This window comes from Marmota flaviventris, chromosome 18 (assembly GCF_047511675.1).
Source record: "Marmota flaviventris isolate mMarFla1 chromosome 18, mMarFla1.hap1, whole genome shotgun sequence".
In the NCBI taxonomy this organism is placed as follows: Eukaryota; Metazoa; Chordata; class Mammalia; order Rodentia; family Sciuridae; genus Marmota; species Marmota flaviventris.
Window position 1 is genome coordinate 13788482 of NC_092515.1, and position 27477 is coordinate 13815958.

A 27477-nucleotide genomic window follows, 5' to 3' on the forward strand; every position below is an offset into this window, starting at 1 on the left:
ATATATTTTTGTGACTTCCAAACCGTTTCTCTCCCCTCCTTCAGGGTGAGCTAAGGGTGTTCACTGCAAGCCTAGTGTGGGGTAGGGGCGCCGGCCAAGGGTTGGGCTCCGTCACTGAAGGTCAAGCTCCTGTACACATGTGGGCCTCAAGTAGAGGGAGTAATGGTCACAGTCACCATTCATTCCTCCCCCAACATGCTGCCACTATTCTGCCACTCTGCCCTTCCTCCACAATTCCACCTGTTTCTGCCACTCTGCCTGTTGGTGGCTCTTCAAACTGTGGGCTCCATTTGTGAGGAAATTAGTTTTTGTTGATTCAGTTGTTCACCCCCTCACTCTGCGCAGCCCCCGCCTGTTCTAGCAGGTGGGCAGGGCTGGCCAGCGTCCTGGCTGCATGGTCAGCCTCTGTAATGAGGGAGAAGGTGGCTACAGGATGGTGCTCTCCAAAAAATTGGAGGGATAAGAGAAAGAGGCCAGGGCCACTGTAGGTATATGGGATGAGAAAGCCTTTCAGAGGAGGTGACATGTTGACTGAACTGGGATACAAGAAGTGGCTTTGTGAAGTTCAGTAGGAACATTCTAGCACAGGGACAAGCAGGGGCAAAGGCCTTGAGGTGGGTCAAGGAACATGAAGAAGACCACGAGGCTGCCAGTGAGGGGCAGCTGTCTCCCATGAGATGGGGGCTGGTAGACAGGAAGCAGATGCTCTGGGGCTTTGGGACGTAGGGCGAGGAATGTGGATATGGGGCTGAGGGCTCTGAGTTTTGAAGGGTTTGAAGCAGGGGAGTGATGAACTGAGTTGCTGTGTATGACAGTCAGTGGCACTGGCTGCTGTGAGGAGAGTGCGTTGTTGGGAGGGCAGAGGTGGAGGCCACTGAGGTTTCCAGGCAGGGAACGAAAGTGACCTGCCTGATACTGTGGCAGTGGGGGAGCAGAGAAACCATGGATATAGGGTGTGTGCTTTGGAAGTACAGCAGCAGACGCTGATTGGAAGAAGAGAATCATCGTCCCACCCAGATTTTACCCCTGAGCTGCTGGGGAATAGCCATTGGCAGAGACAGGGAGGCAGGAGAGAGAACAGGCTGGGGATCAGGGAGCTTTGTTCTGACCATGCTGAGAGTGAGGCACTGCTAGGGTTCCCAATGGGTAGGTTGCAGGCTGGAGCCAAAGCCGAAGGCCCGGTGATACCAGCTGGTAAGAGCAGAGAGATTGGGAGGTCCCTGGAGGAGAATTGGTGGACCTTTTCCTATTGAGAGGACAGGATCTGATAAAGGAGTCACCCAGGAGGGGGCAGGGGTTTGGAGGATATCTAAGAGAGCCAGTGATAATCAGACTAGACCTCATATCTTTATTTTACTTAATTTGTTTTCTTCTGTGGTATTGGGGATTGAACCTGTGGACTCAAACATGCAAGACAAGCACTTTACCACTGAGCTACACCCCCGGTCCTTGTCATTTCTTGATGTGTAATAGGAACTACAATGATAGAAAAACACACCTAGCTCACTTACCACAGAAGGCTTACCTGCACCACAGGTAAGTTCTGTCATTGTTGCTTTTCATAGAGGCTCACAGAGGGGAGTATATTGTTGAAGGCCTCAGCCAGCTGGCATGTGCCTGGATGGGTTGACCTCAGGGAGCTGACTCCAGGATCCTTACCTTGACCCTGTCTTGCCTCCATTCTGTATTTGAAACATGACCCTTTGGGGATGGGGGCAGGGTCCTAGGACAGTGGTTCCATTTATTTATTTATAATTTTTTTAGTTGAGGGTGGACATGATACGTTTATTTTATTTATTTATTTTTATGTGGTGCTGAGGATTGAATCCAGCGCCTCACACATGCAAGGCAAGCGCTCTACCACTAAGCCATAACCCCAGTCCTCCAACAGTGGTTTTAGACTACAGTTATCTATGTGAACATGTCCTCAACACCCCATCAACTTGTCCTAGGAAGGATTTGTAGCTCTAAGATGCCACAGCTCTAAGACACTGCCCTGTCCTGCCACTGTCCTCAGAATGACCAGAACTGATGCCTTCTCTAGCTCTCAACCTCTCCAGACTTACAATGTCCCATTCACTTGACTCAGAGATTCCTCCAAATTAACCCAAACAGCTGTGCCCCACAGGGCTGGATATTCTTTTCTTGATTCTATTAAGCATTTTTGAACACAAATAATATACTCACATGGTTCAAGATGGAAAAGGAACAAGAATGAAGAGTCTTCCCGTGTCTCCTAGCACCCTATCCCTTCCCCAGAGGCCACCAAGGTTACTAATTTTTTTGTGTGAACATTACAGAGTCGTATGTGACACACACACACAAATTTACATATACGATACATACATAAACCAGAGGAAAAGACGTACACACAAGCAAACACACATACATACTAACAGCCTCATTTGTTTAATTGGTTCCTTTTAGGAGGAAATCCATATTGTTTCCAATTTTTTGCTATCATTAGTAGTGCTATGATGAATGACACACATGTAGGATCAATTCTCAGGGGAATTTGAAGATCTCCAATGATATCATTTTTTTCTTTTTTTGTGGTACTGGTGCTTATACCCAGAGGCACTGTACCACTGAGCTCCATCCCCAAACCTTTTTATTTTTTACTTTGAGACAGGGTCTTGCTAGGTTGCCCAGGCTGGCCTTGAACTTGTAATCTTCCTGCCATAGTCTCTTAAACTGCTGGGATTATAGATGTGCACCACCAAGCCTGGCTTTTTTTTGTTTTGTTTTGTTATGTTTAAGATTTGGAGGATTGAACCAAAGGACTTGTGCGTGCCAGGAAAGTGCTTTATCCCTGAAGTACAAGGCCAACCCAATTTATCTGAGACCGGATCGTCATGTTAAATTGCCCTGGATGACCTTGAATTTACAATCCTTCTACCTTAGCCTCTGGAGTAGCTGGGATTACAAGCCCGCAACTCTGTGCCCTGCTCCAGCGATATCTTTAAAGTGCAAATACTGATGGTAGGTCAATAGCAAATTTGACCCAGGCTCTCCCCCAAGATTATTGGTATTCTTCAGCTGGCATATTTTTATAATGACCACCCCATTTCAAAAAGGAATGAAAGGGAGGTGGGACTATAGCTCAACCGCAGAGTGCTTGCCTAGCATGTGTGAAGCACTGGGTTCGAGCCTTAGCACCATATTAAAAAAATAAACAAAGGTATTCTGTCCATCCACAACTACAAAAAAAAAAAAAAAAAAAAAGGAGGAGGAGGAGGAATGGAAAAGCAGGTCATAGTAGTGCACACCTATAACCCAGCTACTTGGGAGCCTGAGGCAGGAAGATCACAAGTTTAAGGCCAGCCTGGCAACTTAGTGGGGACCCTGTCTCAAAATACAAAATCAAAAGGGCTGGGGATGGAGCTCAGTGGTAGAGCACCCCTGGGTTCAATCCCTAGTACTGCAAAAAAAAAAAAAAAAAAAAAAAAAATCAAGATAAAAGGAAATGAATAGAAGTTGGACTCTTCTAATTGGAGACTTGCTTGAGAAATTGGGTCAAGGGATACCAAGAGCCAACACTGACCACCACCTCTGCGCTAGGAAGTACTAAATAAGCATTTGGTTAAGTTGGTGGACTTGTTGAATCCCAGGGGCAGCACCATGCAGGGCCTTTCCGTTCTCATCAGGTGAGCAGGTGAGGAGACAAGTGCAGTGAGCCCAGGGCCAGGGTCAGATCTGAGACAGCCCAGCAGAATGATTCTGTTTGGACGGTGGTCTTGGTCGCCTCTGGACCTGTCATCTCCTTTGGTGGCTCACATCAGTGGATACTAAAGGAAAACAGGAACTTGCAGAACCTGTGGCAGGCAGCCAGGGCACAGGCCACTCCCTATCCCTTCCTCCAGTGCCTGAGATGAGCCAAAAGTTGAGCTGCAGTGACCTTGTCCCTTGCTTTGGGATCCTGAGCTGACTTAGTTTGGTAAACACTGCTCCTACAGACTGATCTGCCTTGGAAGGTCTGAGAGTCCTGGAGAGGATGTATTTCCCTACCTTGAACTTCACTTGCTTTATGAACTCCAAACCAGAGCTTCACAGACTTGAGATAGCAAAACTTTTTTTTCATCTTTTTCCCCATCCCTTCTTTCCTTTCTTTCATGTTTTTTTTTTTTAGTAATAGATGTTAGTGGGTTTTTAAAAATAGTTTTAGAGTTCTAGAAGAATTGAAATGGTAGTACAGAGAGTTGCCATATGCCCCATCCCCAATTTTCCCAGTTATTAACATAGTACCTTGACATGGTGTATTTGTTATAATTAATGTACCCATATGGATGCATTAGTATTAACTAAAATCCAAAGTTTATTCTGATGGCCTTAGTTTTTTTCTTTTATGTATTCTAATTAGTTATACATGACAGTAGATGATATTCCAGAATCCCATTCAGGATACCATATTACATTTATGTTGTCAAATGTGACATTGTCATCAAATAAGAAGTTGCATGTCTCCTTAGGCTTCCCTTAGCAGTGGCAGTTTGTCAGATTTTATTTGGTTTGGGTGATGACCTTGATAGTTTTGAAAAGTGCTGGTCAGGTTTATTATAGGATGCCCCTTGATTGGAACTTATCTGATGTGTTTTCAAGATCAGACTGAGGTCAGGAGCTTTTCAGAAGACCTTAACCATCTAGTGCCACTTCACTATCATATCAAGCCTTCACACTCCCACCCAAGTTAGTATTGTTTATGTAAGTTGTGATTATATTTGTCAAGTTCCTCACTTTGTAAAGTTACTTTTCTTTTTCCCTTTACATCTTGTGCTTTTTTTCAAGGAAATCACTCAGTGCAGTCCACATTTAAGGAGCTGGGGGAGGTGTTGCACTCTCCTTTTTTTCCTAAAAATACCTTATTTTATTTATTTATTATTATGTGGTGCTGAGGATTGAACGCAGTGCCTCACATATGCCAGGCAAGCACTCTACCTCTGAGGCACAACTCCAGCCCTGCGCTGTCCTTTTTGAGGGCAAAGTACCTACGTAAATTATTTGGAATTCTACATGATCCGTCACTTCTGATTTATTAACTTATTCAAAAATTTATTTTATTTTATTATTATTATTTGGTACTGGGACACTTGACCACTCAGCCACATCCTCAGCTCTATTTTGTATTTTATTTAGAGACAGGAGCTCACTGAGTTACTTAGCACCTGGCTTTTGCTGAGGCTGGTTTTGAATTTGTAATCCTCCTGCCTCAGCCTCTGGAGCTGCTGGGATTACAGGTATGTGCCACTTTTAATGAATTATTTTTTAACTGAGCTGGTGGTGCATACCCATAATCCTAGTGACTCTGGAGGCTGAGGCAGGAGGATGGTAAGCTTGAGGCCAGCCTCAGCAACGTAAAGAGATCCTTACCTCAAAATAAAAATTAAAGGGCTGGAGATGTAACTCTGTGATAAATAAATCCCCAATACCACACCCCCCCAAAAAAAATCAACCAAGCATTGTTAATTAATTAAATTAAGTGGGGACACTGTACCACTGAACTACATTCCCAGCTTCTGTTTTGTTTGATTTTGAGGTAAGGTCTCGCCCAATTGTCAAGGCTGGCCTCAACTTGTTATCCTCCTCCCTGGCATCCCAAGTCTCTGGGATTATGGGCATATGCCACCATGCCTGGCTATATTTATTTATCCAGACTCATGGATATTTATTTTACTCTAAGTTATAAACCTATGTGACTTTTTTTCCTTCTTTCATTATTCTGGGCTTGGCCATCGGAGCTCTTTCAGTTGGCTATTGTGTCTCTTTGACTTGACGTACTTCTACCTGCTTTATTTTTTATTTTGAGACAGGGCCTCCCTAAGTTTCTGAATCTGTCCCTGAACTCCAACCCTCCTGCCCCAGCTTCCTGAGCCTCTGGGATTACAGTTCATCTTGTGTGTTTCCTGCCCTGGTCCTAGAGTTGGCCCTGTCTTCAAGGAGCCCAATTGCTTTTATTGCTGAACAGTATTAGAAACTAAGATATTTGGGCTGGGGGTGTTGCTCCGTAATAAAGTGCATGGTTAACATGCATGAGGCCCTGGGTTTTGTCCCCAGCACCAGAGAGAGAGAGAGAGAGACACACAAATGTCTAGTTGTGAAATATAGTTTTTGCTACTAGCATATCTTCTTTTTTTAAAAAATGAAATCTTAATATGGAACCCAAATATGTACCACATGTTTAAAACAGAAAAGCACTTATTCACATACATTGAAGTACTTATCTTGAATTAATTCATGCAAACAGTACACAATTCAAAGGTTCAAAAGGATACACAGTGCTGGACATAGTGGTGCACACCTGTAATCCCAGCAATTTAGGAGGCTGAGCAGGGGGATTGCAAGTTCAAGGCCAGTCTCAGCAACTTAATGAGACCCTGTTTTTTTTTTTTTTTTTTTTTGAGAGAGAAAGAGAGAGAGAGAATTTTTTTTTTAATATTTATTTTTTAGTTTTCGGTGGACATAACATCTTTGTTTGTATGTGGTGCTAAGGATCGAACCCGGGCCGCACGCATGCCAGGCGAGCGTGCTACCGCTTGAGCCACATCTCCAGCCCCCTAATGAGACTCTGTTTAAAAAAAAAAAAAAAGCTGGGAATGTAACTAACTCAATGGTTGAACATCCTTGGATTCAATCCTCAGTACTGAGGGGGGGGGGGAAAGATACACAATAAGTCCATCCTGTGCTCAGTAGACTGGCAAAAATCTAAGTCTCAAGTGTCAGGGAAGATTTGGATAACGAGAGTATATATACTGCTGACGGGACATAACTTTGTGCCAACCACTTTGGAAATAATTTGATGGGCTATGAAAAGTTGAGGTTGACATACTCTCCTTTCCAACCCAGCAATTTTTCTCCTAGGAATGTACCCTGGAAAAACTTCCACATACACACAAAGACATGTATAAAAGTATTTATAGAAGTACTATTTGTAGTAGCATAAACTTGCAAACAACCTAAATATCCATCAACTGGAGAAAGGACAGAATGTGACAGAGTCCAGTTGTCCAATGCCTAACGAATCACCTCAAATCTTAGTTGCCTAAATCAACAATCATTTTTAAAAAAATTTTTTATGGTGATGGGGGTTTACTGGGTTCAATTAGGCTGTTGTCACTTACTGTCTCTCAAGTGTTTGCAGAAAGATGTTAGCTGGGGCTGGTGTCCTCTTAAAGATTCTTCACATATTTGGTGATAACCAGTGCTAGTACTAAGCTGGGACCTCAGTGTGTGCCATTGACCAGAATGCCTATGCATGGCTTCTCCATATGGCCTGGGCTTCCTTATAACGTGGCAGCTAGATTCCAAGAGGGAGCTTCTCAAGAACCAGAGGAAACTATTGTCTCTTCTAATGTGGCGTTGAAAGTTGCATTGCTCTACTTTTGCCACAGTGACTGGCCCACTCAAATTCACAGGAGGGATCATAGACTTTACCACTCAGTGAGAGGAGCATCAGTAATAAGAGCATGTGGGATGAGAAATTGCATTATGGCCATCTTGGAAAATTAGGCATCAATGTTGGATATATTATATACCGAATAGAATATTATACAGCAAAGAAAACAAACTAACATTGCACGTATCAATATGAATGAGTCGAAATATTACGTGAAAAAAACAATTGTAAAAAAATATGTATAGTTTAACATGCAGTATTGATTAGGGATACTTAAAGTATAGTAAATATATAAAATGCATGGGAAAGATAAACCCCAAATGTAGGACAATAGTTCCCTCCAGGGGTAGCTGGCATGTGATTGGAGAGGGACACATGGAGATTGAACAACAGTATACATTTTGTGTGTGTGTCTGTGTTGCTGGATATTGAACTGGCTTCACTCATGCTGGGTAAGTGTTCTACTGTCGAGCTACATTCACAGCCCTTTTTATTTTTATTTTGAGACAAGAGTTTGCTAAGTTGCTGAGCCTGATCTTAAACTTATGATCCTTTGATTCGGGCTCCTGAATTCAGGTATTACCTCCAGCACCCAACTAGTAATGACCTTTAAAGGCAGGTGGTGAGGGCTGGGCCTGGTGGCACACACATGTAATCCCAGAAACTTGGGTGAGTCAGGAGGATTGCAAGTTTGAGACCAGCAATTTAGTGAGACTCTCAGAATTTAGCGATACCCTGTCTCAAAATTAAAGAAAACAAAAAGGTCTAGGGGCTGGGGTTGTGGCTCAGCGGCAGAGCGCTCACCTAGCAAGTGCAAGGCCCTGGGTTCGATCCTCAGCACCACATAAAAAAATAAATAAATAAAATAAAGATATTTTATTTATTTTTTATTTTGAGACAAGAGTTTGCTAAGTTGCTGAGCCTGATCTTAAACTTATGGTCTAAAAAATAAATTAAAAAAGAAAAAGAAATAACTTTAAAAAAAAAAAAAAAGGTCTAAGGATTTGGCTCAGTGGTTAAAGCACTCCTCAGTTCACACCCAGTACAATAAAAAAATACAGGCAGGTGGAGGGCACGTGGGTATACATTGTGTTATTCTTTATGCTTTTCTAAATCTCTCTTAATTAAAAACTAGCAATTCCCTCTCTTACTCTGGGTCCCTCATTTCTCCAGTTTCCCTCTCTAGAACCAATTTCTATTACTGGAGCTTTCTGTGCGTTCCAGAAATATCCTGACCTATACAAACAGCTGTATTTTCCCACTCAGTTGCATAAATAATTGTTTGTGTTTTACTTTTTTTTCACTTAATATATTTTAGAGATCATAACAGTATGTAAAGAGCTTCCCTTTAAACACTATATTGACATATAATCTTCAAGCCAGACAATTCACCTATTTAAAGTGCACAATTCACTGGCTTTTAGTTATTCAGAGCTGGGCAGCCATCACCAATTTTAGGACATTTCATTATCCTCCCCCCAAAAATCCTACACCCACTAAACACCGTTCCCCAAGTCTTCCATCTTTGCCCCTCCCCCGCCCCTCAGCAATCATTAATCTGTTTTTCATCTCTATAGAGTTGCCTATTCTGGACATATATAAATGAATTGTACCATATATGGCCTTTTGTGCATGTTTTTTTTTTTTTTTTCATGTAGCATGTTTTCAATGTTCATTCAGGTTTTAGCATGTATTCCTTTATATGGCTGAATAATATTCCATTGTATGGAATGTATATCACCATTTTTTTTACCCATTCATCAGTTTGGGTTGTTACACTTTGGGGCTATTATGAACAATGCCCCTACTATAAGTATTCATGTGTGAGTTGTACTTTTTTCTTTTCTTGTGGTACTGGTGATTTAATCCAGGGGTGCTTTACCACTAAGCTATATCCTCGGCCTTTTTTAGTTTTTATTGTGAGACAGAGTCTCCCTAAGTTGCTGAGGCTGGCCTTGAACTTGTGATCTCCTGTTTCAGACTCCCAAGTTCCTGGATTCTAGGCATGTGCCATCCATCCTATCTTGGACCTTTTTTTTTTGGTACAGGGATTGAACCCAGGGTGCTTAGCCACTGAGCCACATCCCCAGACCTTTTTTATATTTTATTTAGAGACAGGGTCTGACTGAGTTGCTTAGGACCTCACTAAATTGCTGAAGCTGGCTTTGAACTTGCGATCCTCCTGCTTCGGCTTCCTAAACTTTGGGATTACAGATGTGTGCCACTGTGCCCAGCTCTATCTTGGATGTGTTTTCAATTTGAGTGTGTGTGTGTTGGGGGGGTGGTTTCTGGGGATGGAACCCAGAGTTTTGCTCATGATAGGTAAGTACTCTCCCACTGAATTACATTCCCAGCTCCTATTTTAATTCTTTTGGCCAGATATCAGGATTGGAATTCTTGGTTCATTGGTAATTCTGTTTTTAACCATTTGAGGGAATCTAGACCATTTTAACCTTTCTATCAGGAGTATATGAGGGTTCCAATTTCTCTACATTCTTGCCAATATTTATTATTACTTAAGTTTTTTTGTTTCGTTTTTGTGGTGCTGGGGATCCAACCCAGGTCTCAAGCATGTTAAGCACATGCTAACATGCTAAGTTCTATCCCTAGTGAACTTTTTTGGGGGATACTGGGGATCTAATGCAGAGGTGCTTTACCAGTGAGCTCCTTCCTTCCTCCCTGTCTCCCTCCCTCCCTCCTTCCTTCCTCTCCCTTCCCTTCATTTTCTTTCTTTCTTCCTTCCTTCCCAGGGATTGAACCCAGGAGTGCTTAACCACTCAGCCACATCTCCAGCACTTTTTATTTGGAGACAGGTTCTCAATAGGTTGCTAAGGGCCTCACTAAATTGCTGAGGCTGGCCTTGAACTTCTGCTCTTCCTGTTTCAGCATCCCAAGATGCTGGGATTACAGGCGTGTGCCACTGTGACCGGATGAATTTTTTATTATAGTTATCCTGGTACAAAGTGGTAGCTTATTATTGTGGTTTTGATATGCATTTATTTCCCTGATGGCTAATACTGTTAAATGTTATTAAATGCCTTTTAGTATGCTTATTGGAAAAAAACTTCCTTTTAAAATAACTGCATAGTATTCCCTCAAGTGGACGCACTATGGTGTGTTTAACTGTCATTATACTGTGGACACTTAGATGGTTGGTTTCCTCATGCTTTGCTATTAGAGACAGTGCCTCTTATGCACGCTATATTTTGTTCATGTGTGAACATACCCATAGGGTAAATGCCCAGGGGTAAAATTGTAAAGGTCAAAGGGAAGTGTACCTATGCTTTATAAGTTTGAATTTATGGGGCTGAGGTTGTGGCTCAACTGTGGTGGCCTAGCACATGAGAGGCCCTGGGTTCAATCCTCAGCACCATATAAAAATAAATAAATAAAATAAAGGTATTGTATCCAACTACAACTAAAAAGTACTTATTAAAAATAAGTTTGAATCTATGCCATTTGTGTATTTAAAAGTGGACATTGATAATAACCAGATTTGTTTGAGGAACATTCTGATTTTTCCTCCATAATAATGGTTAATGGGCTCAATCACATTATACTCAGCAGCCACCTTATCTCCCTATTTTATTTTTCCTGCTGTTTTATTTTGGTTAAACAATATGGATTAAATGTGCATTTGAGGCAGGAGATTCAGAACACATCAACCTACATTTGTTTTAGCAAAGTTTTCCCCTACAGCTGCCTTCTCTATCCCTTTATATTTTGTACTGTGGTTATCAATAGCCCCAGTATCACATTTTCTGGCAACTATTTGGTCTTCTTTACCTTTTAATTTTTATTTTTTAGTGCTGCAGATTGAACCTAGGGCCCACATGTGCTAAGCCCACATACCACTGAGCCCCTTGTTTGGCTTTTTTTTTTTTTTGTGGGGGGTACTGGGGATTGAACCCAGGGGCACCCTACTACTGAACTACATCCCCAGCTTTCTTATCTCTTTTTCCCCCCCTTCCCTGAGATAGGATCTTGCCACAGCCTAGAACTTGTGATCCTCCGCCTCACCCTTCTGAAGCCTGCATCTGCCTTGATTGGCCTTCTGGACAGTGTATTATTATTAAGAACCTAAGCTCTACAACTGTGTGATCTTGAACAAATTATTCAACCTCTCTGTTTCAATTTCTTCTGCACTAAAATGGGAGGATTAATAATAGCACCTCCCCCATGGAATGGTTATGAGAATCGAATGAATCCATTAGTGTGAAGGGCTTAAAGCTGTGCCAGGCACATAGAGCTATCTAGCTTTATCTCTGAAATTGATGGTTTTCGGCACTGGCATTGGCACCACCATTTAAAGAACCCTTTAATGACATTCTTATAGGCTGTTAAAAAAAAGAGAGAGCTTTTTTATTTTAATATAATTGTAAATGTTTAGAAAAGAGGCAGGAACAAGCCAGGCGTGGTGGTGCCCACCTGTGATCTCAGGGACTCAGGAGGCCGAGATAGAAGGAGGGCAAGTCTAAGGCCAGCCTCAGCAACGTAGCAAGGCCCTAAGCAACTTAGTGAGTCCCGGTCTCTAAATGAAAACCAAAAAGGGCTGGGGATGTGGCTCAGTGGCTAAGAGCCCTTGGGTTAAATCTGGAGTACCAATAAAGAGAAAAAAAGAAAAGTAACAAATCTATACCCTGATTGGTTAGTTGTTTACAATTTGCGCTGCTTGTCTTAACTGTTGGCAATTCTCCCCTGCATAAGGAAACAATTACATATGTATGCAAGTCCTGATTTGAAACATTTGAGAGTTAAGTCAGAGAACATCATGCTCCCTTTACCTTGATCATCCTCTTTTTTGGGGGGCGTTTAGGGAAAAAACCCAGAGCTTATGCACATTCTAGGCAAGTGCTCTACCACTGAGCACCCCCAGTCCAAGAACATTCTCTTTCATAAGCACAGCACAGCTATCAAAATCAAGAAATTGGGCTGCGGAGGTAGCTCGATGGTAGAGCACTCACCTAGCTAGCATGGTGGAGGCTCTGGGCTCCATCCCTAACATCACAAACAAAACAGAACAAAAAGAAAAATAAATTTAACAGAGAAACGGTACTCAAATTCATATTTATTGTTCCAATTTCATCATCCGTCTGAAGAATGTTCCTTATTGTTATTCCCCCTCCGACTTAGAATGCAGTTTAGAATCAGATGTTGCATTTAGGTGTCATATAAGAACTTCCTTTTGTACAATGAATGTTGAAGTAACAGGGAGGGGACCAGGGTCCCCACAATTGCTCTAGAAAGTCTTGACACCTAGGGGCTGGGAATGTGGCTCAGTGGTAGAGTACACGCTGAGTATGTGCAAGGACCTTGGTTCAGTCCTCAGCACCACATAAAATCAATAAAGATAATGTGTCCAACTACAACCCAAAAAGTAAATACATATATTTAAAAAAATCAGTCTTGATACCTTCAAGCAGGGATGGCCAGCTTGTGTGGTGCCATCTTGTGGCAGTAGTGTGAATAGAGTTAATAAATCATTCCAGTATCTGAGAAATTATTTTCTTTGTTTTTGAAGTACTGGGGATAGAACCCTGGGGTGTTGTACATTGAACTATATCCCAGCCCTGTTTATTTCATTATAAAGCAGGCTCTTGCAAAGTTATCCAGGCTGGCCTTGAACTCAAGATTTTCCTGCCTCAATTTCCCAAGAACCTAGGATTAGAGGCAAGTGCCACAGCATCCAGCTTCCCTTCTTGATGACATTATATGAAAAAAAAAATGGTTGATATTTTAATTTTTCATAATAGGGTAGACTTTTAGGTATTTCACTGTTTTAAAATTACCTACTTTAGCTTAACACAAAGGAGACTTTGCTGTATCTCAAATCTGGACCCACATAAAGGAGTCCTGTGCTGCAGGTAGAAGGTTGGGCTTTATCTGAGATATCTTTGAAGATAATCTGGGAGCCACAACATTCTGGCTGTGTGATCTTTAGCAGGGGATTGCCCCTCTCTGGGTCTATGTTTACTTCTGCAAAATCAGCCTTAGAGACTTCTGCCTAAAGAACATGTAAAGATGTTGTGGAGCTGAATTTGGTGGTGCATGCCTATAATCCCAGTGACTTGGGAGGCTGAAGCAGGAGGATCTCAAGTTTGAGGCCAGCCTTAGCAATTTAGGAAGGCCCTAAGCAACTTGGGGAGACTCTGTCTCTAAATAAAATATTAAAAAGGGCTTGGGAAGTGGCTTAGTGGTTAAGCACCTCTGGGTTCAATCCCAATACCAAACATAAATAAATAAATAAAAAGAAAGAAAAAAAGTAAAAATGTGGATATAGTTCCTAATACTGTGCCTGATACATGGAAATTCTTCAATAAAGGCTGGGAAGATACTTTACTGTTCATTTCAATTCTTCAGGAGTTTACCAGTTCAGATGTATAATAAAAATTATACCAGTACAGAGCTTTAACCTTATTAAAACCATATTCAGTCAAAAACTATATTTTGATCCCTGTGTCCTGACTCTGTGCCAGGCATTGTACTGTGGACTGGGATGATAGTGATGCTCAAGACAAGGCCTTCACCCTTACAGGCATATTTGTATAGTGGTTTGTGAAAAGAAAGCTACAAAATGAACAAAGTATCTTTTAGGGTTACATCTGTACAGGGGATTCAAACATGCTAACAAGATAGTAACAGCAAGGCTGTTTCAGATTTGGGGTACCGAGCTAAGGTTAAGAGGTGAAATTTGGACTGAGTCGTGAAAGGTAAGGAGCCAATCATGTAAGGATCAGGATGGGGCTGGGGACAATGAAGAGTTCAGGCACAGGGACCAATCTGTGCTCAAGCTTGTCTTTCTGCAGGAACCAGGGGAGGTGAGTGTGTCTGCAACATGGGTCCAGGCAGGAGTAGTTTGAGGTGATGTTAAAAAACATGCAGGGGCAGCCTGTATAGGGCCCTGAGGCCATGGTAAAATCTTTGATTCTTATTCACATGGATGGGAAGCCATCTGTGTCTCTGAAGCACGTTGGTAAGGTGTTCAGTCTTAATGATAGTTGAGAAAACTTCCTCCCAAAAGTCTGCACTAAAGTGCATCAACCTAGCACAGCTGCTTAAACTGGGAATCTCTGATGTATGACAAGATGGAGTGTGTAAAACCAGGCATTATATGCATGCCTGAATCTCAGTGACTCGGGAGGCTAAGACAGAGGATCACAAGTTCAATGCCAGCTTCCTCAACTAAGTGAGGCCCTAAGCAACTTAGTGAGATCCTGTCTCAAAAAGGGCTGAGGGATGGAGCACAGTGGTAAAATCCTCCTGGGTTAAATACCCCATACAAAAAAAGAAAACAAGAAATGTGATGGTGTCTTCTATTAACAATTTTGAAAGAGTTTGAAACATTTTATAAACGAGGAAATTGGAACCAACATAATCCCTGAGGCTTATCTGTACTTCTGCCAAACACATAACATTACTCTAAAAAGATCTTCCCAATACAGTAGCACTGGGGGAGCTTAGTGACTTCTGGCTGGGGATTTGAAGATATTGTTTCAATGATTCTTTATAACATGGGGACCTCTTTAAAATACTTTAGATTAAAATGAAAAGTTCCAGACTCAATAATGTAATCAACGCTGTGGACTTGCTCCCTGCAACCCCCAAACGCTTTACTAGGGTGAGAAAGGGGGGGATTCTCATTCCTCCTGGTTGTATCTCTTGATTGCCCACGTAGAAGGGAAGGGAAGGTTCTCTCCTAATGGCATCCTCCATCACTGCCAGGCTTTGACTCCTAGACCTCACAGGGATGGAGTGCTAAGAGGTTCTTTGTGGCTGATCCATGCAGCTTGTCCAGTCACCATTGGGAAACTGTTTTCTGTGGCAAGGATTGAAACAGGCTCTGGGGCCTGATCTCTTCTCTCCTGGGACAGTAGGAGGCTTTGAGAAAATACCCTCCTTATCCCTCAGGGAAGGATCCTTAATCTTTTTTGTTGTTAATCAAGATTTCATCTGAAATCTCACCCCCACCCCCCAAATAATGTATGTGCAACCCATGTTTATAGTTATGGGCAGGAGTTCATAGACTAGATTAGAGGGAAAAGAACAAATTTGGGTTTTAGGGAATTTTCTCTTCCATCACCCTTGATGTTGAAATCGAAAGACTGAGGCCCTCAAACAATAATTAGGTGGTTTGCTGAAGCAGAAGAGGGCCCAGAAGTAGTAAGACTTTTGTGGGCCCAAGAAGTAGGGCCTGTACTTTCTGTTTTCCAGCATGATGTGACTTAAAAGCACAGGCTCTGGTATCTGACAGTCTGAGTCTCTATCTCTATCCCTAAATTGTCCTGGGAACTTGAGCTAACCCTTTAACCATTGCACTTCATCCTCAAGATTACTGTGTAGATAGCAACAGGGTAGCATCAGTAGGAGTGTATTAGACACAGAACCTGGCCATAATAAATGCTAAATAAATGCCATTAATACTATTTTCCAATAAGGAAAGGCAAAGTCCAGAAAAGGAAAGTTATTTTGACAAGAACACAGGAAAGATGTGACTAGAACCTGCCCATCTTCAAATAGAAAGGTTCAAACCCATTAGTGGCTCATAAAATAAGTTCAGCAAGGTCTCAATATTGAAAAAATTAAAAGAATATTAAATATTAGAGTGTACCATACATGAGGGTAAATACATTTGGTGATATTCTAGTTTCATTATTCTGAAAATCTACACATGGATGTAATAGGTCTTCAAATAAACAGTTTGAAAGCCATTGTCCTTGATGACAGGTTTCCCCAAAGAGTTTATACATAAGCACATGGAAGGTTTCAGTGAGGTCTTAGTGTGTTGTAATTCACCAGGTGCCCTAAAAGGGTTAGCCCAGGGAGACTCAGAGGGAGGGAAACGGTGGGCTGTGAATTATTTGGCACTGATGAGAATGAAGAGGGTAGGCCACAGTAACTGGTCTAGAGTAGGCTAATTCTTATTTATTTATTTATTTATTTTAGTTGTAGTTGGACACAATACCTTTATTTATTCATTTTTTGTGGTGCTGAGGATTGAATCTAGGGCCCTGCACGTGCTAGGCAAGCGCTCTACCGCTGAGCCACAACCCCAGCCCCAGAGCTAATTCTTAAATATTCCTTAAGAGCCCACTCCCTGCAGGACTTGCAGGGGCAGTGCTGAGTACACAGTGATGACTGAGAGTCTTGGTCTCTCCTCTCGTGGGGGCTCCCTGTGTTGTGAGACAGACTTGTCACCAGACAGTAATATACCCAAATGGTGAGAGATCTCAGAGGCATTGGTGAGAATTATCAACCCTGAGGAGGGAAGTTCAGAAATTAGGAACACAGCTGGGCGTGATGGTACATGCCTGTAATCCCAGCAGCTAGGGAGGCTGAGGCAGGAGGATTGCAGGTTCATACCCAGCCTCAGCAACATAGTGAGTCTGTAAGCAACCTAGTGAGACCCTGTCTCAAAAAATAAAAGGGCTGGGGATGTGGGCCCAGTGGTTAAGTGCCCTTGGGTTAAATCCCTGGTGGAAAAAAAAAGAAAAGGAAAAGAGGAATAGAGGAATACAGAGGAGCAAGTGAATTCCAAGTTGGAAATTCCTTAACTAAGAGCTAGTACCAGTATTAGTTGACCTTTGGAGAAACTAAAGCCTAGCCCTGGGTGAGACTTGCCTGAGACCCTGTCACAGAGGTGGACCCAGGATAGAGCTTGGAGCCATTTTTCTCGCTCACCGGTGCATACTTGCCAAGCTTTTTGGCAGGGTGAAACCCAAATTCAGAAGGTAGCAATCCTCTCCCAAACGATGAGAAGGGACTGGGAGCCAGAGGTCTTTCAATTGTCTGGTACACTAGCAAATACATGGGGCCGCGATCCGTTTAAATCTCTTTTCTAGCAGGGCGATTTTAAGACTTTTGTGGGCCCAAGTTGATCCACAAAAAAAGATATACAGCCCATATTTATTTGGATATAGATTTTGGAATGAGAGATTGTCATATTGATAAAAATCGTTCTGTTTACTTAAAGTAGTTCAACAGCCCACTGATGCTACTGTGATTGTTTCCATTTTGCAGATGTGGAAACTGAGGCACAGAAAACCGTCTGCCCACAGTCACTGAAAAAGAGGAAACTCAAATTTTGGGGTTGTGTAGCTTCAGAGCCTGAGCTCAACCATGACTGGCACGCTGAAAAAGAACCTTCCAACTTCGGCTCCTGGGCTCTTTAAGAGCCTCGGAACTAGGAGTACAGGCGAGAGCGGAGCAGATCAAAGCGTATGTAAATAAGGACCGGGGGCTGCCGGGAAATTTTTTCTGTGGCTGGCCTCTAGAGAAAGCAGGCGTCCGAGTTCTACGGCGCCTGCGCTGCCCTACCTCTCCTTTAGGCCAGGCCCTTTTCTTAGCCACACAGACCCAAACTGCCCAACGAGCGCAGGCGCCCGGCTGTGGGCCGGCTTCTTTCCCTTCCCTGCGCTTGCGCCGTGGCCCAGTCCAAGGCCATCCCTCGTTCTTTGTACGTCAGTTCCTGTTTGTGGCGGGAGAAGGCGGTATTTCCGGCTAGGGGGTGGGAGGGGGCGGCAAGCGGGGGCTGGGGGGAGGGGGCGGGGGCTGGGGGGAGGGGGCGGGGGGGCCGCGCCGCGCGAGCCGTTGGGCCTGGCTCGGGGAAGGCATCGCCGCTGCCGCTGCCGCCGCCGCCGCCAGAAAACACAAGGAGCTGTAGCTAGCGCAGCGTGGCGATGGGCGCGGGTAGAGCCCTGCCGGAGAGGCTGGGCGGCCGCCGGTGACAGGTGAGTGCGCCAGCGCGTGTCCCCGAGCGCACCCCCCCCCGCGATGGTCGCGTCCGGGCCCCCCGCGGTGCCGCGCTGGGCCGTACCACCCTTGCCCGCCGGGCGGGGACCGAGTCCTCGAACCCCCCCTTCCGGAACTGAGTGGGGGTGGCTGCGCGGGGGCGGGGGGACTAGCCCAGAGGGGCTGGGGGCGGGGGTGGCGAGCTGCGCAGCTGTGGCGGCTGGGGAGCTCACCAGGCCTGCGAGGGCCGAACCCCTGAGGGGGCTGAGGGCCGAACCGGAGTGGACCGAACCCTTGAGGGTGCTCACGGGGTCTAGTGTCGAGGACTGTGTTATCTGGGGGCTTAAGAGCCGTTCCTATAGTGCATTTAGAGGAGTGGGGCTTCTGGAGAGGGGCCTGTACCAAGTGTGTCAGTGGTGGGGCCGTCTGGATCAGGGAGGGAGAGGGGACGAGGAACAGGGGGCAGGACGGGCCAGGTGGGTGTTTAGGGGTGTATTTTGATAGAGCTGTGATACCGAGTGGTGAGAAGGAGCTTCTGCTTTCCGTATTTAATGTGTAGTGGTGGGCTTTTACGTGGAACTCACTCTTGATTGAACTTTTATTAATGATTTTGGGGAGAACTGATGGTTACTGGGGTCCTTTGAACCACGGTGTTGTTTGCTCTGGACTCCAGAATCTGCTCAGATTATTTCTTTTTAAGGTGTGTGGGACATCCTTTGGCAAATTTATTCCTTCCGGGGAGTGGGGATAATAGGTCTTAGAAATCACGTAAGTTTTCTGAGCCTTAGGTTCCTTATTAGGGAGGGGAGAGGGTGTTGGGCTTATATTTGAGGAGCTGCCCCAGGACCTGCTTGTTAAGACTTGGGAGAAAGGAGTGTTTGGAGGGACACTCTCCCCTAGGGCAGGGTAGCAGGGGACATCTCGATCCTTAGGATTCTAAGACTCTTTTTCTCTTATTTGAAGACGAATTGGGGCTTAGCAGAGGCCTGGGCTGGAGCACTTAGGACCTCTGATTGGGCTCCTTTTCAATCTTATTCACTCTTCCCTTCCCAGAGAAGCAGCCAGAGTTCGTCCTGCCTGAGTTCATCCTTGGTGGGCACCACTGCAAGCTCCTCCATCCTGGCACCACCTTGGTGTTTATGTCTCCTGGTTACCAGCCCAGCTGCCAGTCATGTTTACGCTCCCTACCAGTTCGGTGATAACAGTTGGCCTCACGGTGAGGCTGAGAGCTGTTTTCCCAGCTGTTCCTCTCCGCATAGGCCAAGGGGACCTGGATGGGGGGTTCCCTGGCCCAGAGCTCAGGGAGAAATGCTGCTCTGAAAGGTTTGGGACAGTCAGATCCTTCATAGATTTGGTTTCTCTTTGTAGTCACTGGATGGGTGTTTGGAGCAGACAGCTCTAAAAGTGTGTGGCCACTGCTCCCTAGGCCAACTTGTGACCTTGACTTGCCCTATAACCTTTGCCCTGGGTCTGGATTTCAGGTTGGACTGGCTGAAGTCCCTGATTGATCCTGCTGACTGGGCTGATGAATGGTCAAGGGGGCAGATGGTTGCCTGTGGTCTATAGCCCGTGGCTTCCAAGCTGACTGGCCTCCATGGGTCGTGGTTCCTGGAGAGACAGATCCCGGAGTCATGTGAAGCAGTGCTCTCTAGGGTTATTCTACACTCAGGGTTTGTTCCTCTAGTCTTCTCCTACTAACTTTTAGAGGGTTCACTGGATCGGGTTAACAGCAATAAAAAAAAATAACCTGAAATTGATGCCTGACATTAAATGAGTGAATTCTCTGTGCCACGTTATGTTAAGGATAGTTCACGTAGGTTAACTTGCTGAACACTAGTGTTCTAGAGTGACAGGCACTTTTGGATGAGGAAACTGAGGTACAGAGAGGCACCATTTCCAGAATGAGTGGATAATTAGTGTTTATTGAGCATTCGCCTCCATGCTGGACATGTGACAGGTGTTTTGCACATATGGTCACGCAACTTTATTTAAGAGACTTCATTTAAGTTTCAAAATTTATTGTTATACCTACTTTATAGAATTCTATGAATAAGGTAGGGTGATGCCCATTTTACAGACAAGGAAATGAGGCACTCACTGTGAAGCGAAACCACTTCCCTAAGGTCTGGAAATGGTGTAGTTGGGATGTAAACTCTCGGCTCATGTTTGCCCCACAGTGGTCCTTTTGTCAATGAGTAATTGGTAACTGGGCAGTGGTGTTTTTTTTTTTTGGCCATACTGAGGATTGAACCCAGGGGTGCTCTATATCTGAACTACATCACCAGTCCTTTTTTAAAAAAAAAAAATTTTAACTTGAGACAGGGTCTCACAGAGTTCCTCCTCCACCTGGCTTCAAACTTGTAATCCTACTGCCTCAGCCTTCCTGGTAGCTGGAATTACAGGTGTGTGCCACCATGCCCACAGGTAGTGGCTTTTGTGAGTGGATACCCTGCCTGGCACTGGGCTTGGGGCTTTATTTGGTGTTTGTGTGTGTTGTGTGTAGAAGGCTTGGAGGAGGAATTGCCTTCCCCCAGGTCTTGCCAGACCCTGGGAGGCCAGGCTGTGGTTGCAACCCCAGGTAGTTATACTCTGGTACTGCACATACATCATTGCTCAGCAGGTTCCATGCTGAAGTGGGTCTCTGTCCCCTTGGCCCCTGCCCTAGGCATTTTTTTTCCCTTTCTCCTAAGCCTGGATTGCCATGAAGACTCCTGCTTATGGAGTCCAGCATTTCTGGGGAAACTTGGTGTCTTCCTGGAGTTGAGCTAGGGCTTCTTTTAGCCCAGGCAGATGTGTGCTAGGAGCAGGATTCAGCAAGAGAACTATGCAGGTGGTGACACAACTACTGGGGATCTGTTAGAGGAATGGTGGGGACATGGGCATGGGTGTGTGTTCTGGCAGTGTCACTTTTTGGCAGTTTCCTAGGATACAGCACACATCTCCAGGCAGTGGACTCAGAAAGGCCCCCACCCCCACCTCAGGCTGTTGTGAGGATTTGGTGAGTTAATCCCTGAGAAGTGCCTACTGTGGTACCTGGATCTGTGGATGTCCCAGTTGGTGACCTCGACTGTGTTACTATGTGCAGGACTGAGGCATCCTGCATTGCCCACCCTGCACCCTGCATCCCCTCCGGCGTCCCAGGATTCTGTGGGCAGAACAGTAAGCCTGCAGTAACTGCTTCCTCTTCTCTCTACTTAGGACAGATGACAGAGACAGATGCACCCCCAGGTATGCCAGCAGTTCTAGTTTTTATCATTCCTGCTAGGTCATTGAAGGCCCTTGCTAGTTCACAGGACCATGTCAGAAAACATTAGGAAGAGGGCGGGGCCAGCATCAGCATCTCCATTTTCCAGATCAGAAATGGTGTGTGGTGGGCATACAATCAAGTAAAAGCTGACAAACGCAGCTCCCAGGCCCCTTCTCTCTTACCTATAGCTATTGCCCTGAGCCCTTCCTAGATAAACATTCTAGATCTTTCTAGATGTCAGGCTGTGTGCTTACCCTTCTCCACGTGCTTTTCTTTCTTTCTTTTTTTAATGGTAGCATTAGGAATTCAACCCAGGGCACTCAACCACTGAGCTACATCCTAGCCCTTTTTATTTTCTATTTTGAGACAGGGTCTCACCTAGTTACTGAGGCTGGCCTCAAACTTGTGATCCTCCTGCCTCTGCCTCCCAAATCACTGAAATTATAGGCTTGTGCCACTATGCCTAGCTCTCCACCATAGCTCCTAGAGTGACACCAAGGGTGGGAGTTGGTAGGGAGAGTCCTGGAAGAGCCTGTGGGACCCAGGTGAGAGGTATGGATTTTATCCTGAGGTCCTTGAGCTGGGAAAGTATTTCATTCATCCACCACCATTTATTGAGCCTCTACTCTGCCTGGCCTTGCATTAGGTACTGGGGATATGGGGGTACACTCATCAAAATTCCTAACCTCGTGGAGCTGAGGGAGAACAGTGTAAAACAGGTGACTAAGCATGGAATAGTTTAGATGCCAGGCAGCAAATTCAGATTAGATGATGGAGACTTATGGGGAGCTCCCTTATACATGGTGGCAGGGAGGACCTGGGAGCTGATATCAGACAGGCAGGTGGTCCTGTGGAATCAGTGAAGGAACAGCCTTCCAGGTGGGGGCACCCACAGTGGTTAGGTCCAAAGGGAGGACGACTGGGTGAGGTGCAGGAATGGACCGCACAGGGGCCTGTGTGACTGGGCGGAGCCCATGAGGGGAGTCAGGGGCTAGGGGTGGCAGGGCCTAGCTCCCTCAGGTCCTGGTAGACTGCCAGAAGAGGAGTTTGGAGCAGCCTGGGCAAATTTTAGTTAGAAGGTGACTTCCACCATGAGAGGTTCTCAGGCTTCTCCCTGGAGGTGGGTACATTGACTGAGCTGGGCAGGGAGTTTCACATGCCTCCCACTTCCCCCTTGAGCGGAATCACTGCCTTACGACTGGCAGAGGCCCAATGGTCACCTCCCTTTTCTGTGGTTTTCACACTGTGTTCCCTAGGGCCCATGGCTGTTACCTTTGGGGAGCAAGGCGAGGGGCAATGGGCTGGCTTTTCCACCCACCCCTCCCTAACGCAGCCAGCTGGGTGGATGGCAAATAATGCAGAACTGCAGACATTGATAGAAACAGTCTTGCTGCAGATTGTGCCCTCTGCTCAGCTTGTGGACCTGTGATATGCTCAGTGCTGCTGGAGAGTTGGAAAGACCAGGCCTCCTGGGGGCACCCTCCAGTGAAGACAGGTGCCCAGCCTGTGGATCTGCAGTGCCACATCAGGTTGTGGTTGGTGTTATAAAGGCAAGATAAGTGGGCATCAGGGGAAGGAAGGGTAGGAATGTTAACTCTGCTTTAGCTGGACAGTCAAGGGTGGCCTCCCCGTGGCAGTGAAGGAGTGCTGTGGAAGGGGCCATAGCACGACCTAGGTGAAGACCCTGCAGACTTAAGGAATCAGCTCCACTTCCCACCTGACAGCAGTGAGACCCTCTAACTTGCTCTGGGTCTCCCAACTGGAAGTGTTGGTTCCAGGTGCTGAATTTGGTGGTCTGGCTCCCGGGGGGTCTCTCCAGCACATGAAGAGGCTCAGTAACCCTAGGTGGGCTTGACCCCTAATGTTTTCTGAGGCTTGATCTGGAGTATCATCCTGGATGGAACAGAGCCTCCCTCAGATGAAACCTCCTGGGGTTCCAGAAATCCCCTGGGAAGTGGGAATGGGAAGGAGTGTCTTCTGCAGTTAATCTCAGGCTTCTGAAGGACCAGGAACACCCCTGTCTGGGCCTCTCCAGCTTTCCTGAGCTCTCAGAGCAAGGCCTTCAGCCATCAGGCCTCTGGGCTGCGTGGTGGGGTGGTTCCGTGGCAGGCTCTTTTGGATAGCCAGCCAAGCAGCGAGAGGCCCAGCTGGGGAGACAGCTCCGGAGCAGGACCAGGAGGGAGGGAGGGAGCGAGTATGGGAGGGGACAGAGTGGGGATCTTGGCCTGGCCCCATTGGGACAGGACCCACTGCCAGCTTAGCACCCACAGTAGGGCCTGGGTGCTCTTGAGTGCACTGAGCAGGGACAGCACGCCAGAGCCAGCCAAGGAGAGACTCCATGTCAGAGGTTCCTGCAGGAAGTTCCTCGAGCCCAGCCGCCCTGCCTGGGAAGCTTGTCTACAGATGTTGTTTCTAAGGGTGAGGCCAGAAATCCAAGCCTTCCTCTGCTTGCCACCCTGTGGGCCCTTTCCTAATGGACTGGGGCTGCTGCCACTGCCTTGTTCCCCTTATTGGCTTGCTTTCAGGCTCCTCACTGACTGGTGGGTTATTGGCCTGCCCTCACCTCGCCGGACTGCCTAATAATCCAGGCTGAGGACAACTAATGGTAGAGAGCTCTGCTTCTGACACCCCTTAGTTACCATGGAACCCCGGGGACCTTGGTTTACTTCTGAAGGGCCTGCCTAGCCGGGGTGTGGGAGGGCTTAGGGAGCTAAGGTGTTAGGGAGCACTGACCCCATATGCGGGAGGCTGAGGCAGGAGGATCAAAAGTTCAAGTCCAGCCTTGGAAAGCATCAGCCTCTTGAGAAAGTGCTTGACTTACTTGAGTTGCTGTTTCTGGGAAGGGAGGCTGGGGTTGATGGGCATCTGAGAGTAGAGAAGGGCTCTGGGGACAGCCAGCCTGCACTTGTCTATTGGCAGGGTGGGTTCAAAGTTGGAGCCTTGGAAGAGTGGGGGACCTGTTAGTTGAGGCGCTCACCTGGGAGGGCCCCACCCTGAGCTGCGATAAGTACCCCATTACCAGTTAGCCAGTTAGTTTACAACCTGTACGGCAGCCTTGGGGGTGGACAGTGTTGTCACCCCATTTTGTAGATGGGAAACTGCGGAACTGAAAGCTACATAGCCTATCTGTGTTGTTATTGAGAATTGTTAGCTGAGTGGCCTCTCTATGCTGGACATGGCTCCGAAGCTGAATGTGTCTCCCTTCATTAGTTGTCCCACAGCCTGGGAACTCAGTGCAACTATTATCTCCCCATTTTACAGGGGAGGAGATAGAGGTACAGGGACACATTAGATCAGTCAGTGTCAGTGACCGAAAATTTGGACCCAGTTCCATCTTCGTTACAACTGTCCTCCCCCACTTTTTGGTATCGGGGCATGAACCCAGCAGGGGCACTATACCACTGAGCTACATCTCCGGCTTTTTTTATTTTTTACTTTGAGACAGAGCCTTGCTAAGTTACCCAGGCTGGCCTCAAACTTGGGATCCTCCTGCTTCATTCAGCCTTCTGAGCAGCTGGGATTACAGGTGTGTGCCATCACATCTGGCTCCACCTGCCTTTATAAGACCAGATCTTCTTTTGACAGATATCATGGTTAATGTTCCTGGGGTCCTCACAGTTGTTATAATGAATTCTTTCTTGCTTTCTCTTCTCCTAGGCAGTTGGCACAGAGTAGGCATCAGTCATCCTGGAAAGGCCTCCTTTGGATGCCGGCTTGAGCGGTGGGGTGTGACTGCTTCTTTCTAACCCCTACTGCCTGTGCAACTCTGATCTTGGCACATCCTTTCCCTAGAGACCCCTACAGGCTGGGAGAAGAGAGGAGACTGGGAGGCACATCCCTCCCCTGCCTTGACGTCTGATTCCTGAATGGCCATAGGAGCTAGCCCGTGGCTGGTTTTGGTCATTTGTGTATTCCAGTCTACCACCAAATATTTATTGAGTCCCTGTTCTGCCGTGTGTGGTTTTGGGTGCCTGGGAATGGTACCTAGCCTATCAGAGGGTACGGAGGATGGGAACATATAGAGCTGGGTTTGGGAATTCCCCTGAGGAGGGAGCGTGCAGGCCATGGCAGGAAGCCCCAAGGGGTGGGCTGGCAGAGTCGGCACAGGTAAAGCTCTGAGGTGAGAGAGACCTAGGTATGGTGGTGACATAGAGTTGATCAATGTAGCAGGAGATGGGAGGGTGGGAGGGCCCAGGAACCAGACAATAGTGAGGAACCATGACTTGGACCCCAAGAGGAGGGACAGACAGGTAGGTGGGGAGGCACTGTGTGAGAGGGAGCTGGCTGGATTTAAGTGGTGGCTCAGAAGATGGGCGAGGGCAAAGAAGAAGGCCATGTTCTGCTTTGGAGGCAGGAGGGTCCCTCCCCCAGCTTCTCATGCTGGCATCCAGGGGCCTTTTAATGTCTACTTTTTTTATTTTTTATTTATTTATTTTTTTAAATCTGTGTTTTTATTTAGATGATATTTTCAACAAGCTAATGTAGGCATGATGAAAGTCATCTGGATGATTCCTTCCTACTTCCCTGACCCTGACTGAGGCTCAAGATGGCCCTTGATTTCAGAGTTCACCTTTGTGTAATTGCTGCTGCTTTCCCCAGGCACTGGTCTTATCCCTAGCTGTGCATAAGGCACATCTCAGTGGGTTCCCGTGACAACATGGGGTTGTCCCCAAAAAAATTTGAGGTGACATAAATATATGCTCTGTCTGATGGTATTAAATCCCATTTTATAGATGAGGGAGCTAAGGTTCAGAGAAGCAATCTGTGAAGCCTGGAGGTGGTAGAGTCAGGATTGGAGTCAACTGGAGGTGTGAGTTTGGGCCTCCGAGTCCTGCTCCAGTTCTCTGAGGTGAGCTGGTTGGGGTGTTGGAGAGGGATTGTAGCATGGGAGCTTCTCTTATCCAGGCGGGGTGACTGGCCCATCCCTCCTCCTACTTCAGACTCCAGGTGTGAGGTTTTTTTTTTTTTTTTTTTTTTTTAATATTTATTTGTTTTTTAGTTATCGGCGGACACAACATCTTTGTTTGTATGTGGTGCTGAGGATCAAACCCGGGCCACACGCATGCCAGGCGAGCGCGCTACTGCCTGAGCCACATCCCCAGCCCCCAGGTGTGAGTTTTAATTAATTAAAATTAAATAAAAATAAAAACATAATTCTTTTGCCGAGGCTGCAGTTCAGACTCTCAGTAACCACATCTCTGTTCTGTTGGGTGCCTCCACCCTAGGCTCAGCCCATCCCCTGCATGGGCTCACTGTGCTTTTGTGCATGTGGCTCTCTTTGAGCCTTAATCTCCTCATCTGTATAACAGGGATGTTGTATTATCTACCTCTCAGAATTGTGGGGAGGATTCAACAGTAGTGTGTGCCTGGCACTTTGTGAGCACTTACTAAATATTGGCCCTGGTCACTCCCTGCCTGTTTGCTTTTAGGTGTCCTAGAGGTAAGGTAGGAACTCAGGCGACCAGGCCCTGCTTCAGATTCAGAGGACCCTGGGGGTGGGGAGGCAGATGGTGATGACACAGAACAGCATGTGTGCGGGAGGTGCCCATTCAGCCGGTCTGGAGGGGTCCTGTTGTGTGTGTGAATGGACACAGGTATTTGTGTGTGTATTGGGGACAGCTTAGTTCTGCAGAATGACTGGAGTGGTAAGTAAGAGAGGGCTGCCCAGGGGTCAGAGGCATAGGCAACGAGAGAGTAGTTTTGGCTTTATCTTTTGAGCGGAGGCAGAGAGAGGTAGACACAGGACTCAGGGTCTGACAGTAGGGATCCAGTCTCCTTGACTGTGTCCTGGCCCTCTGTCTGTGGGGAATTAATCTCATCCTTGATTTCCTTATCTGTCAAATGCAGGTTCTTTGGTCCCCACGTGGGACATGTGGTGGAAGTGTCAGGCTAGTGCACAGGGCTTATTCTGGGTACAGCTCCTAGAAAGGAAGACTGCGACACAACCCTGCCTATTGAAGACCACCACCCTGTACTGATGTCGATGGTTCCATGTGCTGCCCCCTCCCTCTGCCCACCTCAGGCCAGCAGGTCTCCATCTTACTCCTATGGAGAGCACAGCCCTTGCAGGGGCATCCACAGTACTGCCCAGCCAGGCTTCTCTGTACCATAT

At 46.2% G+C, this 27477-nt stretch overlaps 1 protein-coding gene across 1 annotated transcript in view; it reads left to right on the forward strand.

Annotated features, from left to right (window-relative positions):
• The first annotated feature begins 17984 nt into the window (after window positions 1-17984).
• Window positions 17985-27477, forward strand: part of Akt2 (AKT serine/threonine kinase 2) — a 49892-nt gene continuing 40399 nt past the window's right edge. Inside the window, exon 1 of the mRNA XM_027941180.2 lies at window positions 17985-18117. The gene's annotated coding sequence lies outside the window, so the exon portion shown is untranslated. The remainder of the gene's footprint in view (window positions 18118-27477) is intronic.